Raw genomic sequence first — 15,206 nt, 5'->3', positions numbered from 1 at the left:
TCAAAGGTGTGAATGTGTTTTCACACTTCTGCTAAGACAGTGTTAACTATGAAACTATAGATAGCAATAGAGATTAATTATCTATTGCACAAGTTCCCACACCTTGTGCTTACCAGATAGAGGAAGAGAGTGCATGTCTTAACACAGGTGTGATTTCAAAAAATGGAAAAAAAAACCCCACTTGGTCAAATGAGTTCAAAGAGCACTTTCAACTGACATATTCTGAAAATGTTAGCGCATTTACACTTTTAATTTTATTTCATAAAACAATTGATCTTCCATGTATAATAAGATTTGCTTTCAGAATCGATTGGTACATATCTTCAGTTTTAAGTAAGTGAATGAAGTGGAGGCATTTTACAAATGAGTTACTGCTTCATGGATTTAGGTAAGGGAACAGAAATCTATCAGCTGTTACTTCACTAGGACAACACCAGAAATTTTAGACATGTCTTCTGAAGGAATAATTAAAGATATGGATCCTCTGAGCACTCTGATAATGCAAAACAGTAATAGTAAGAACTGTGATAGCTTTAAAAATAATAAACTCTCCAGGTGACTTTCAATTTCTTTTTTTTAAAGATTTATTTACTTATGCATACAAGAACTGGGGTACAGGCCAGAGGTGCGTGGGGTAAGGGGGGGGAGAGGATTCACCAGAGACAGAGTGGGGAGCAGAACAGGCGGATTGACTGACATACACTGCTAAGGGGGCAAGACAGGAGAGGTCTGCAGTGCCATGTGGGTAGCTCCCTGGAGGGCCAGGGGAAGTAACTCATGCTGCAGAGGCTGCAGACTGCTTCACTGTGCCACACTTAACCCCTTGTGCCACCAGGCAGGCCCTCTCTTTTGATTTCATTGCTCTCTTACTCTAGTGACAAAGTCTTACTAATTTTGAATCTGCTTACCATCAGTAGAACACAGGCTCAGAGTAAATATCACAATCCCATAGTGTTTTCCATATGATTGCATGAATTTACATTCCCACAAATAGAACAATGCACAGACAATCCCTTCTCCTCACCCTCAGGAACACTTATTGCCTCTTATCTTTTTTTTCTTTGATATGTCATTCCTTTATAAAGTAAAAATATGGCCAAATTTTCAATTAATTTTTTTTCAATGTTTGCTTTCTTTTCTCAGGTGTAGTCCTCATAGAATTTCTACCACCAATTCACCTGTGCACCATCACCACAGTCCTTGTGTTCTCCCCTCCCTCACCCTGCTCTCTTTCCCTGCCCCTCTCCTGCAGAATGTCACTTGATTTGTAGTTGTCTTTTTATTGTTGTTTGGTTTTGCTGTGTTTTTTATTGTTATTATTATTATTTTTTACCCTCAGTACCTCATTTGGTTCACCTATATTCCTCCTATAAGTGAAACCATCCAATATTTTTCTTTTTCCTTCTGACTTATTTCACTGAACATAATTCCTTCTAGCTCCATCCATGTTGCTGCAAATGCATTAGTTTATCTTTCTGATTGCTGCATAGTATTCCATTGTGTATATATACCACATCTTCTTGAGTCTTTTTGGACATGTGGGTTGTTTCAATGTCTTGAATATGGTAAAATTTTAATCCATCACGAAAGGCAGTCATTCCTGAGTCCTAGATTAGCACCGGCTGCAGGTCCTGCAGTAAGTGATGCAACCCATCTTGGCTATCCTAGTAGCCCACCAGACGATACAAACTAAGTACTGAAGAATGAACAAAAATTTACTTATCTCATTCAGAAAATGTTTCCTCCACCTCATATACATTCTGCTTTTTTTCTTTCTTCAGACATGTGGGTGAAAGGCTTCCCCTGGGCGTGGCTCTGTGTGGACAGACATGCTTGCAGGTCATGGAACAACCTTGCTCTTTCAGCACCTCCCACTGAAAATACCGGGCCTCACGTTGCTTCTTTATTGGTTTGGGTGTGCCACTAGGCAAGCAAGTGTCATGCCATTAGGGTTTTTGGTAGCAGGAAAACGAGATCGAAAAACATATATGGTACTTCTATTTTTAATTCTTTTGCGGAATCCCATAGTGTTTTCCATATGATTGCATGAATAGAAGAGTGCACAAACGATTCCTTCTTCTCACCCTCAGGTACACTTATTGTCTCTTATTTTTTTTTTTGATACGTCATTCATTTTTTTTAAATTGAGGTAATATTGGTTTTCAACACTGTACATGATTCAGTGGTATAGGATCACACCCTTCAGATGTATGTTACCACATACTATTAAAAAAAAGGGCAGAATTTTACCATTTGCAGCAACATGAATGTATTATGCCAAGTGAAATACAATAGACGGACAAAGAAATATTGTATGATTCTACTTATACATGGAAGATAAAGAAACAAAACAAATGAACAAACAAAACAAAACAAAACAAAAATCTTTAGATTATAAAAACAATAATGTTGGTTATCAGAGGGAGAAAGAAGAGTCAAATTCAGGGGGCATATAACACATTCTGGTCTCACCAGCTTTGAAAATAAAATTGTTTTCCATTCCCATTGTCTTCCTGTAAAAGATTTTAAAAGTAATGAATGGCAAGATCAAATCTAGAGCCATCAGTAGAACACAGGCTCAGAGTAAATATCACAAGTATGTAGCTGTAAGAATCAGGATCTCAGAAAGATTTAAGGGCAAGCTTTTCTAGACTCTTTCAGTTAAAGGAAAGATTTTGAAGAGTTTTAAGGATATTATTCCATAGTTTTACACATGGCTCAGATATAGAAAGACTTGTCTCAGAAAGAAATGAGGATATGGTTTTGTTTATTATAAATTGATATGAGAAACCCACACAATTATGAAAGGAAACAAACAGCTTGAAATGAAAGAGAAAGGGTAATACAAAATGAATTTCTATGAGTAGAAACCAGTCTAGGAAAGCTGCCTTACTATAGAAACAGACATTTTTTTTTTTTTAATGGAAGAGAAATGATGATTCAGAGGAGAAGCCAAGAACCCAAGAATCAAAGTCACAAGCCAAGCATGGTTTATTCATGGGGAGCAGAATTGGGCCCTAATCAGGAGATTGGTGGCATGGGCCTGAATAGATTTCAGAATTGCTATGGACCTATGTACATTTTGTTTGTTCTCTTTTTGGATGGGACTGTCTATTATGACTACTTAACCTATGTCTCACAATTTCACCACTTACCTTTTCACCTGTTCTCTTTAATTCACAGGTCCTATGATCAACTGGAACTATATTCTATGACTTCTACTAGATAAAAACACACGTACATCAAAGACATTTAAAGAATGTTCACAGTAGCTTCATTCATTAATAGCAAAACAAAAATAATGCAAATGTTATCCAATAATGAAAAAGGTCAGATGAGAAGATTATATATTGTATGATTCCGGTTATGTAAATTTCAAGAATGTGTAAATTAATCTATGATGATAGGGGTTGCAAGAGTGGGGTGACTAACCCTTTGGGAAGAGGAATTGACTAGAAAGAATCATAAAATCTTCTAAGGTAATAAATGTTTTATATGGTGATCTGGAAGATGGTTACATGGATGGATACATGTACAAAATAATGATGTCATTTACTCAAAATTTGTCTATTTTTACTGTCAATTACATCACAATTGAAAATAAATAAATGAATTGGCATTGTACCAAAAAACTTTAGGTATGGTTTTCCTCTTTTTTGTTTAGGAAGGCACATGAATGCACCCAGACAACTCTCTTTGCATTTTACTATTCGTCTGGCCAGTCACTAGGAGGGTCTAATAGGGCCTCCCTCATTTCCTTTTCCCTGTGTGTTAGCTAACAAGGACCTTTATTTTTATCAGTGAATCCTGATACCAACCACATGCTCTAAATAGTGCTATTGTATTTCGTCTTTTCTGTTAGAAAGTCTTTCATTTCTTATCATTCACTACGCAATTTTTTGCATTATTTTTGCTCTTGATATTGCACTTTTGACTTATCTTGATTTAGGAATCTATCACTTTTCATCATCACTTTTACTTTACAATCTTTCAATGTCAGCATTTCCCAAATCAAGCTTCTAAACACAGCCTAACAGTTCATAAATAACTAGAGCCATACTTACGGCATTCACTGGCATTTTGCAAATTAACTCCATTTATAGCCTTAGAATTAAAAAAAGTCACATAACTTTATTAAACTATATTTTGTTTTCACATGGGTAATCTAAAGTCTTTCATCTTTTTTTTTCTTCCTTTGCTTGAGATAAATTCACTGCATATTGCATGTTCCAAATTTAAACTTGACACCTAGATAGAAAACTGACAAACAGGAAACGACTAAAGGAAGAGGCTCTTCCTACCATGTTTGATACCATCAAAACAGAACACTCTCTGTAAAAATCTTTTTCTTTTATTTTTTTGGGGGACAAAGGGTTGGGACAGTAATAATATCAATTTATGTATGTACCGTTTGTGCCTATGTTAATTTTTAAAAGTTTGTTAAGGACATACTGGAAGTAATCATCTTTTCCCGTGCTTATTTTTTCATTTGGTTTGAACAAATTCTTGACTAAGATTTGGTTCAGATCATTTAGCACTTACACCCCTTGCCTAAAGGGCTACAAACCAATAATGAAATGTAACGTGTCATTTTAGGGTCTTCCCGTAGCCAGTAGAAAAAAATAATTGCATCTTTCTACTTCCTTTATTTCTATGAAGGAGGCCAATCAGTGCTCGTGTGAACAGAGGAGGCTGTTGTGTGTGGACAGAAAGGATGACCTTCGAGTGAGTTCCTGAGATACAAATGCTTCCATCTTCTAAACAAGAGTAAGACCTGGACATGGTTCAAGATTTAGGTGTGAAATTCAGGATGTTTCATAACTAGCATTGATGGCCACTTCTGAATTAATTTTTTTAATTAGATTTTTTAATTATGAGAGAAGTACATCCTCATTATAAAAACAATAACTATACAGAAGCATACTTTTATAAGAAATAAGTTTCCTCTTTGTACTCTCTTCCTCTCACCTAATGCCCACCCCCTGTAAAGTAGCCACCATTACATTTGTAGGGATCGTTCCATTTCCACATATTTCCCATTTAAATGCAATATGTATCTAAATAATAGTTATCTCTTTATTTTTACCCAAATGATGCTATAGTATACATACTGATCTAACATTTACTTTGTTCACTTAAAAATGTAATGTGGATATCTCATTTTGTAACTAATGATATGTTACCTCTCTAAACATTTTGGAATAAAAAATTTTATGAACATTTAAATGAAATTTTACTTTTTACAAGTAATATATTGTCCTCATAGAAATTAAAATATTACAGAAGGGGTTGAAGTTCCGTTTAATTCCTACTTTGATTACTGCCCCCACTCTCAATTCCTCTTCAGGTCACCATAGTAAACAGCTTTGTAAATGTCCTCTGGGCTTTGTTCTTTGTAATTATATGTCACTATTTACCAAATCATCACAATTTATAGTATTGTAGTTATGTGTATTATTAACTGAAAAATTTCCCTATATATAATAAGATATAATGTAAAAATTATTTCCTACTATGGCCAAATTCAGGCTACCATTGTGTTATCACTTAACATGAACTTGAGTGTTATGAAAAAATGTAAAAGATCAACTTCTAAATTCCATATTAGCAGACCAATGATTACACCATCTTAAGAAAAACCAACACAAACACATCTGTCTTTGTTTAAAATGATTATTCACAAAAGATTCATTACAAATGTGTTGCTTCTTTGAGGAACTGGACCTTTAAGTTCATTAACATATTATTTGAACCACAAAAGATCCTGAGCAGCCAAAATGATCCCAAGGGAAAAAAGACAAGAATGGAGGTATTCATGTGCCCTGTTGTCAAACAATATTATGAAGCTATAGTAATACAGACTGTATGGTACTGGAATAAGCACTGGCACACAGATCAATAGAATAAAACAAAGAACTCAGAAAAAATCACACATATGTGTACAACTAATTTATGACAAAGAAGACCTGAACACAGAATGAAGAAAATAAAGTCTCCTCAATAAAGGGTGCTGAGAAAACTATATAGCCACATGCAAACATATGAAGTTAGACCATCATCTTATACTATATACTAAAATTAATTCAAAATGGATTAAAGACTTAAATGTAAGAACAAAATAGTTAGAAGAGAATGTAGGCAGTAAGCATTTTGATATTGGCTTTTGTGATTTTTTTGCAGACTCTTCTTTGAGAGTAGGAGATAAGTAACATATTCATGTGTTTTGAGGATTAGTATATGAACTGTTTTGGGGTTATTATTTTATTTACAAAAGAGCCAGGACAAAGGTATTTATAAAATGGTAAAATAGGGTGAGTGTGTCTCATTGGATAAACCAAAGCAAGTGATTATGACCATCATGTCAGTTACATGAGATTGGCCTGGAGAAAGAGGTCAAGGCAGGTCCTAGAGAAACCTGCACCCTTAGTCTTAGTCTATTCAGCCTGTCATAATAAGATACCATAGGCTGGGTGACTTAAACTGCAGACATTTATTTCTCACAGTTTTGGAGGTTGCAGCGTCTGAGATCAAGGTGCTGGCCTATTTGGCTCCAGGTAAGGACTGTCTTCCTGATTTGCAGATAGCCATCTTCTGGCAGAGAGAGAAGCAAGGGCAAGCTGTCCAGTCTCTTTTTACAAATGCACTCGTTCCATCAAGAGGGTCCCACCCTCACTTAAACCTAACTGCCTCCTAAAGGACTCAAGGAAGTAACATCTCATCATATTGGGGATTAAGGCTTTAACCCATGAATTTGGGGGTTCATAATTCCATCCATAAAACCTATATTATTTCAAAGGTTTGGGTCTATCATTACCCTAGGAGTACTAGCAAACATCTCTATCCAGAAAAAAACAACTAAATGAATTCAAGGTTGTTTCTAGTCCTGATGTGCTATCGAATTTAACAGGTACCAATTAAAATTTATAAGAATTCAATCTTGTAAAATTGAGATAATAATAGTACCTGCTACACAGAGTTGATGTGAAGAATAAAAAAAAAACTCATGTGAAACATTTAAAACAGATTTTGGCACATATGAATCACTACATAAATATTGGCTATTATTACCTAGCTCTATAAAATGATATCCCCTGGTGTTAAAAGAGGAGGAACGATATTATAGTCTTTGGAACTTCAAATGAAAGATTACTGGGGGGCGAGGGGGAAGCAATACAATTCAGACTAAAAATGAAATGGCAGACTAGAGAGTGTAAAAAGAAAGAACAAAAAAAGTGGCGATCTAATTGTATCCCCTAGTGAATTCAGTTCAGATGGACAAGACAGACTGAGTGCATAATAGAACAAATGAAGCAGAGTTTGAAAATCTCTGGGAATTCTGAGACGTCTTGGGCTGCCCTTGATGGGCATGCTGGATGCCATGAGGTATTATCAGATGACAGGGAACCACTTACTCCAGCTAAACACTTAGTGTTGTCATGCTGATCTGACAGAAAATGACACTCAAGCACAGATATGGGGCCGCTTCAGTCAAGAGAAATACTCCACTGTGTTGCATTCTGGGTCGAAATCTGTTAAGGTATACAGGCACTGTTTGAAGTGAGTCTGGAATACCAAATTTTCTCTAAGATTTGTAAAAAGTACTGTGCTACTAACTAGAAGATAGGGTTTAGTCAAAATTCTTTTAGTTTATACTGCCCTGGGTTGACAAGATGCTGTCTCAGATGCTGAGACAAAAATATGAGTGTAAGTAGCTTATTTGGAAGGTGATCCTAGGCAGGACTGGCACTGTGAGGAAGTGGAGAAGTGAGACAGAGAAGGGAAGCAGCAGGACAGGGAGAGCTAATGAGACACCTCCTGAGTCGCCTGAGGAGATAGCACAGAAACCTCCTTAGAGTTGCCCTCCCACCAAGAGTGAAGAAGTTGGGGTACTTAAACTCCAACTCCCATCTGTCATTGGCTGAGGAATGCTTGGCTGAGAGGAGGCCAACATTTTTAGACCAAACCTGCTCTTCCAGTCAGAGTAAGGCCTCTGTGTGCTTGAGATACAATGTAAGTATGTACCTAACAGAAAATACCAAGAGGATGTGGTCCCTGCTGTATATATCTCAAACTTAACATTCTTGGTATCTATAAAACACATCAAAATGTACATATCATGTCTCAAACGCCATCATCAATTTTTTCTTGCCTCCCCTTCATAGGAAGCACATTGTACTCAATTGTACTCAATGTCCAAAATTTCCATTATTTCTGGAATCACTTTGAAACATATTTTTGCCCCAGTCACTTCAGAAGGAGATGATGTTAAGGTAATCAATAACTTCCATGATAATCAACCCAACCAACTGATCAGTTGATCAATTCTCAATTTGTAGGCAGTATTTAAGCACCACTGCAAATTCCCTTCTCTTTTGACAAACTTTTTTTCCCACTTGGACATTAGATTTTCTTGGTTTTCCTCTCACCTGATTGACTGGTTTTGTATGTTTCTTTTGCTGAATCTTTGCTGGCTCCTCCATATCCAACTTCCAATATGGTAGTCCCCTACCTCCAATCTGTCTTCACTTTTCCATCTACCTGTCGGTAATATCATTTGCTCCAATAACTTCAAATATCATCTTTGTACTGGTGACTTCCAAATTTATATCTTCAGCCAGACTTCTCCTTGTAACTCCACTCCATTGTTGTTCTTACAAGATAATTACACCCTCCATTCCCAACCAAGGGGAAAGTTAATAGTGACTGGAAATTTTTTTGGTTGTCACTTTGGGGGGGAAGGGGGTGGAATTGCTACTTGCATCCAGTGGGAGACAAGGATCTCCCTTTTACTGATCGTCACACCAGTAATCTTGCCTTCATCCAACACATTGGCCTCATCTCTTTGCTCTTTGAGCATAACAGAAGTGGTCCCAACTCTGGGTCACTGCACCTGCTATTTTCCCATAGGTCACTCCTCTTTGACCTCCTTGCAGACCTCTACTCAGCAGTCCTCTTCTCAAGGAGGACTAACCTGGACAACTAACTTAAAATTGTACCGCTGTTCTCACTCCAACACATTTTATCTTTCTTCTTCAGGTGTGTTTTTTCCCTCACTTTCCAGCATGTTATTTATTTATTTTTTTCTCATTTACTGTTTGTCTCCTTGTGGAATGTCAGTTCCATGAGGTCAGGTCCCTTGTCCTAATTTTCCTTTGACTCTCTGAATATTGAATAAACCCCATCTTCATCTTTCTACTTACATACAACTAGGCTCAGGGTCAACTCAATTCCATTCTAGGGCTTGTTACTGAGTCTCAGAAATGTAGATCCTAGAAATGAAGGCTTATTCAAGCCCCATAGTCCCATCTGCCTGTCATGAATAATTAGATGACATGGAATAAAATCAGACCACCAGGCTTTGCCACTGCCCAGATAAGAGACCTTTCAAGACTTTGACTTTTGCTATTTTTAGTCTGTGGTCCCCAAGAACTATCCTGGTAGGTTTTATAATCCCATAAGATTGGGAAATCTGACATAAGGATTTTGACTAGTTCTTCCTGTAAATGACTAGGTGACCTGTTATATATTTGTTTCTTCTAAGATGATTGTATCTGTTTCCAGGAGAAAGTAATAAGGCACAATTTCTGAATCTATATCAATGATCAGAGTATTTGCTCTTTAGATTCCAGTACTCCCAAAACAAGTAGTCTGCCAACCTGTGCTGCCCATTCTATCAAGCTCTGTACATTTATGGGGAATTATCATATTCAGTAGTTTGGAACTTGTTGCTGTCTTCCAGTCTCCCTTTTTCTTGTTTGTTGGTTTTGATGATGTGATATTCTGTTCTTTGCATCTTAGACAATAAGGATATTCAGGTAGCATGAGTGATGCTATGCCATATGCTAAAGTGAATATCAGATTAATATGGCGGAAGAAATCCAGATCACACTTCCTACAATATAGTATTAGAATTCTGCCTTCAGAACTGGAATGCAACTGAACCTTAAAAGGAAAAAAATAGAAAGCAGAAATTGTAATGGGATTGACCTTCTGTGATGAAGTGTTGAAGTCTCAGATAGTTAGAAATAGTGCTTTTTAGGTAATGCTATGGAACTGAAAACAGGGAACAGTGGGGAAGTAGAAAAGTAGAAAAACAAGAGAAGGAAGGTAGGTACATTATAAATCAAGTTACAATAATGCACAAATGGAGATTAATCCAGCTGAGGAATCCCAGGAGTCAGTGTAGACTTTCCTCAGCTACCACAAACAAGTTGTGAAGAAGCAGGAGTCTCAAATGGGGTTATCTTAGTGACCATAACCCCTTGCAGCAGGTCGATAGGAAGTTCTTTGGCAAAGAGTCACAGGTGCTTTTGGCAGGACAAGTCCACAGGAAACTGGAAGCGCCCTGAGAGCCTCTGCCATGGTAAACAGCAGGCTTTGCTACTAATGTGAACAATTTAAATCTGTAATTTCATCTTCAGATTTTTAGAGTATCAATGCCAGTCCCCAGACTAATTTAAAATAAATGTAACCTGCAGTTTACCATGTGCCTTATAAACAGGAACAGTTGTTCCAACTGAGCAGCAGAGATTTATGGAATGAACTCGTGTTCTTGGATACCCTGGAGACTCAAATGTCAACTTTGAAAACAAGTGGTGGTAACAGTGGACCTGTGGGGAGGTCTGCATCACATTCTTCTCCATTTTTAATTCCTTTTTTTAAAAAAATGCTGTATTTTTTTTAACAAGGCATAGTATCTTCAAAGGCAATGCCTTTTTTAAACTGGAATGGCTTAAGTAACTCAAGATCTTTTAAAAGAAGTCTCATTTTAAGAGACAATAACCAAAACAAAGAGAAACCCCACCAACTGGGAGAACATTTTTGCACACAACACTAATGATAAAGGACTGATCACAAAAATCTGCAAAGAGCTGATGAGACTCAACAACAACAAAGAAAATAATCCAGTCAAAAAATGGGCAGAAGAGCTAAAAAGAAACTTCTCTGAAGAGGAAATGCAAATGGCCAACAGGCATATGAAAAAATGTTCAACATCACTTGTAACCAGGGAAATGCAAATCAAAACTACCATGAGATACCATCTTACACCAGTGAGCATGGCACATATTAAAAAAACTAGCAACAACAAATGTTGGCGAGGGTGTGGAGAAAAAGGAACTCTTCTGCACTGTTGGTGGGAGTGCAAACTGGTCCAACCACTATGGAAAGCTGTGTGGAGATTTCTGGACCTACTAAACATAGAGCTTCCATATGATCCAGCAATTCCACTCCTAGGTATTTACCCAAAGGACACAGAAACATCAATCCCAAAGAACACCTGCACCCTTATGTTTATAGCAGCACTATTTACAATAGCTAAGCTTTGGAAACAACCCAAATGCCCAAAAATAGATGACTGGATCAAGAAGATGTGGTACCTATACACCATGGAATATTACTCAGCATTCGAAAAAGATAAACACATGCAATTTGCAGCAACATGGATGGCGCTGGAAGGGATCATGCTCAGCGAAATAAGCCAGAAAGAAAAAGAAAAATACCGGATGGTCTCACTCATAGCAGGACTCTAGAAAACTTAATTAAATAAGGGACCAGGAAAATGAATAACTATAAGAAAGCGAAAATCAAAATCAACTAAAAACTAGGAACCAGAGACACTCTATGGGGGGTAGAGGGTGGAAGAGGAGGGAGGGGAGGGATTGGGGTTGAAATAAGGGGGTTGCAATTGTGCAATTGTATGGGGAATATAAAAATAAAATTTATTATTAAAAAAATTAAAAAAATAGTATATCTTAAAAAAAAAAGTCTCATTTTAAATTAAGACTTTATCTTCTCAGATCAGCTTAAGGTTCTCAACAAAGAGTAGGGGAAGGCACAGAGATTATCCGTACAGCCTTAATGCCCAAAATTAATAGACTCCCCCGATTATCAAAATCTCCCAGCAGAGTGGAATGTTTGAGACAGCTGATGACCTAACTGACAGTTCATAATCACCCAAATCCATTGTTTATATTGTTGTTTACTGTTGGTATTATACATTCTATAGATTTGTACGAAATGTATGACATCCTTGTTCTTCAATATCATGTTGGATAATACAGGTCTTTTGCTTCTGCATATAAACTTTAGAATCAATTTGTTGATGTCTACAAATATAAATGCTAGGATGTTAGCTGGAACTGTACTGAATAGAGTAAATAAGCAAGAACTTACATCTTGACAATGCTGAGTCTACCTATCTATAAACATCAAGTATCTCTCCCTTTATTTAGTTCTCCTTTGATGTTTATCAGAGTTTTATAATTTTCCTTTCAGAGATCTTATACAGGTTTTGCTAGATTTCTATCTAAGTATTTCACTTTTTGCTGTCCTGATGTCAAAGACATTGCGTTTTTAATTTCAAATTCCACTGGTGCACAGAACATAGAGATTCTTTACCAAGTTGAGGAAGTTCCCCTTTCCCTCATTTTTAAACTAAAAAAAGTCCAAAGTGAGTCTTTTTTGGGAGTTATAAATAAATGTAAAATAAAGATGCCTCATTTCAGTGTTGTAATGGGCTTAATGGTCTCCCCCAAATTCATATGTATCAGAATGTAACCTTATTGGGACAGAGAGCCATTGCAGATGTGATTTGTTAAGGTACAATGAGGTCATACTGAGATAGGGTATCCTTTAGAAGGAACTGACACTGCTGATACTTGATCGTGCACTTCTGGCTTCCAGAACTGCGAGACAGTAAGTTTCTGTTTAAGTCACTCAGTTTATGGGACTGGGTTATGGAAGCTCTAGAAAATTAATACAGGGGTTGGTGATATGTTTACAATGAGGTTTTTTTTTTTGAGAGGTAGTATAAATATTATCTAAGATTTCTGATAAAGTTTGTCCCTGTAGATGTGCATGAGTGTTTGTGGTCCTGGTCTCCTAGTACCAGTAGTATATAGACAAGACTCAGTCCCCTTATTGTAGTTGTCAGAGTAAAAGAAATCATGCAAATGTATATTTCAGGAAGTCAGATATGTCCAGATTTTTCAGGACAAAATTCACTACAGGAGAAGCATTGCTGTAGACCTTCGATCGCTTTCTTCTTTGTTATGAAACCGTATGATGTTTTCCTTTTGTGTCACTTGCCACCTATCCATCTGCTTAGTGAGGACAGATAAAGCGGAGGTAGAGGGGGGAATGAGCAACAGAGGGAAAAAGATTTAAGTCACATTGTCAAGAAAGTTGGGATGCTCAGAGGGGTTCGATGGAATCACAGTTCTAATTGTCAGTTCAGTTTCTATTGTAAAACAAGCCCTTCAAAAGCTCTGCAAAAATTGTCTCAGAGCTCTCATCAATAAACATTTCCAAAATTTCATGTGCCTATCAACGTGTGCATTACTCTGGGGAAAGAATGTGCTGTTTTTCAATAGAGGTTCAGAGTGAACTGCAAAAAGCAATGTCGAGAATAATTTGAAAATCACTTTATTAGGTAGGATTGAAATGTTACTTAAAAATCTTTAATTTCTTTTTATAATTTTGAAATACTATGCACCAGGTAGTGTTTTATATACCTTAGTATTAATAAGGCAGCTCAAGCTCATGTCCTTCTCTTTGCCCTGGACCTCTGCTGGCATTTCCTCAGTTCTCTGGATCCTGGCCCTCCTGGTAGTCTATACTTTGTAGCATCACAGTCCTTATCATATTTTATAATCTTTATCTGGTTAGTTGTTTCTTTTCTGTTCAGTTACCAGCTCCATCAGGAAGGGGCTATGTTTTTCTTGTTGACTTTTGTATTCTGAAATCTAGGTTGCTACCCATCACCTCATACTTGCTGAATGAAAGAATGAATGAATGAATACACAAATGTGCAGATCTTTCAATATATTTGCTCCACTCTGGCACGCTCTCGGATTTTTATATCTTTACTTCTATCCTAAAAATACAACAGTTCCACACACCAGGCATCAGCACAGGATTTATCACCACCTCCTGATTCATTCTCAATTTCTAGATGTTAGGATACCCTGCTGTCCACAGCATCAGTGCTAAGCTAAAAATCTTCAGCCTCTTATTAGCTCTCAACATCTAATGAGTCACCACATGTGGTACTTGTTTAAAATTGTCTTGCTTTTTCCCAGTGCCTGGTGCCAGATATCTGCTCTCTTGTCCCTTTAACAGAAAGTCTCCTTATTGCTGTCATTATGGTCAAAATTGGTGAATACACCTGCTGTCAGATTTTAGTGGATCTCATGGTGTGCAATCAGCTGTTGTTTGAGCTCTCTAATTTCAGCATTAGAATATTGGTAGATCAGATTCTTCCTGGCACAGAGAATTCTTATGGCACACACAGACTGACATGGGGTTCTAGAAGCAAGCTAGAAATCCTGACTACCTCTGAATTCATTCAATACCAAAATCAAGATCATGGGCTTATATGTATGTTTCACCTCAGCTAGCTGGACCGCAATGATAATGGGAAGTGGGTGTCAAATAATGAACACTTTCAGTTGTCATTCTTATCTGTATTAAGAATGGGGCTTCTAATTCTTGAAGGATGATTGTATATGCAGAGGTCACCTATCATCATTCCCATGGAGAAGTGGTCTAATAGGAGCCCTGAACCAGGATTGCATGAAGTCAAATCTCAGCAACCATCGTCTATGCCACTTGTACAAGTTTATGTGCCAGTTTCCTCAACTGCAAATTTGAGATTACAGTAGTAGATAATGTACAGGATTGTTGTGGATGCAACATGCTTAAAACAGGGCTTGATATATATCATGTACTAGATTATCACCATTGTTACATCATTGCTGTTACTCCATTCTGACTACCACCAGTCAACAAAAAAAAGAGAAAATAAACTCCACTGGGGAGGTTTTGGTGTGTAAAACAAATGGAATTCTAATTACTACCAAAATCACACTTGAATTTTGCTGGGAAAAGTCACATTCCAAAGTGGGAGAAATGATAAAAGTAATCCTTCACACTTTAAAACTGTTTAGAAAGTCATTACAATAAATTGTCTGCCATAATTCATGTCTGAGTGTATTTGCTTACCTGCCGCCCCTCCTCAGCACACTGTTTTGGTAGAACACAACCAGCATGTTGTTCGTTGCAACTGTTTATGGGTCTGTACAATGAACTAAAGCATAGTTCCAAATACTTTTCCTTTTAAAAAAACCACAGAAGTAACATGGGCTAGTTGCATTAAATTTAAATACACAGAACACAAAAATTATAGTCAAAACCAAACATCACAA

General features: G+C 37.0%; 1 protein-coding gene across 15 annotated transcripts in view; it reads right to left on the bottom strand.

Moving 5' to 3' along the window:
- The window catches only part of CMC1 (C-X9-C motif containing 1), a 207,505-nt gene that overhangs the window by 81,292 nt on the left and 111,007 nt on the right, over window positions 1-15,206 (bottom strand). For 8 of the 15 annotated variants that reach the window (XR_008550971.1, XR_005128049.2, XR_005128048.2 and 5 more), the window contains one exon: window positions 3,156-3,221. The exons of 4 other annotated variants lie outside the window; for them this stretch is intronic. The gene's annotated coding sequence lies outside the window, so the exon portion shown is untranslated. Of the gene's footprint in view, window positions 1-3,155; window positions 3,222-15,003; window positions 15,115-15,206 lie in introns of all 15 variants that reach the window. 3 more of the 15 variants (XM_054692893.1, XM_054692895.1, XM_054692887.1) reach the window with 2 other exon arrangements.

This window comes from Talpa occidentalis, unplaced genomic scaffold (genome assembly GCF_014898055.3).
Source record: "Talpa occidentalis isolate TD23 unplaced genomic scaffold, MPIMG_talOcc4v2.1 talOcc4.10, whole genome shotgun sequence".
Classification (NCBI taxonomy): Eukaryota; Metazoa; Chordata; class Mammalia; order Eulipotyphla; family Talpidae; genus Talpa; species Talpa occidentalis.
This window is presented reverse-complemented; position numbering and strand designations above follow the sequence as displayed.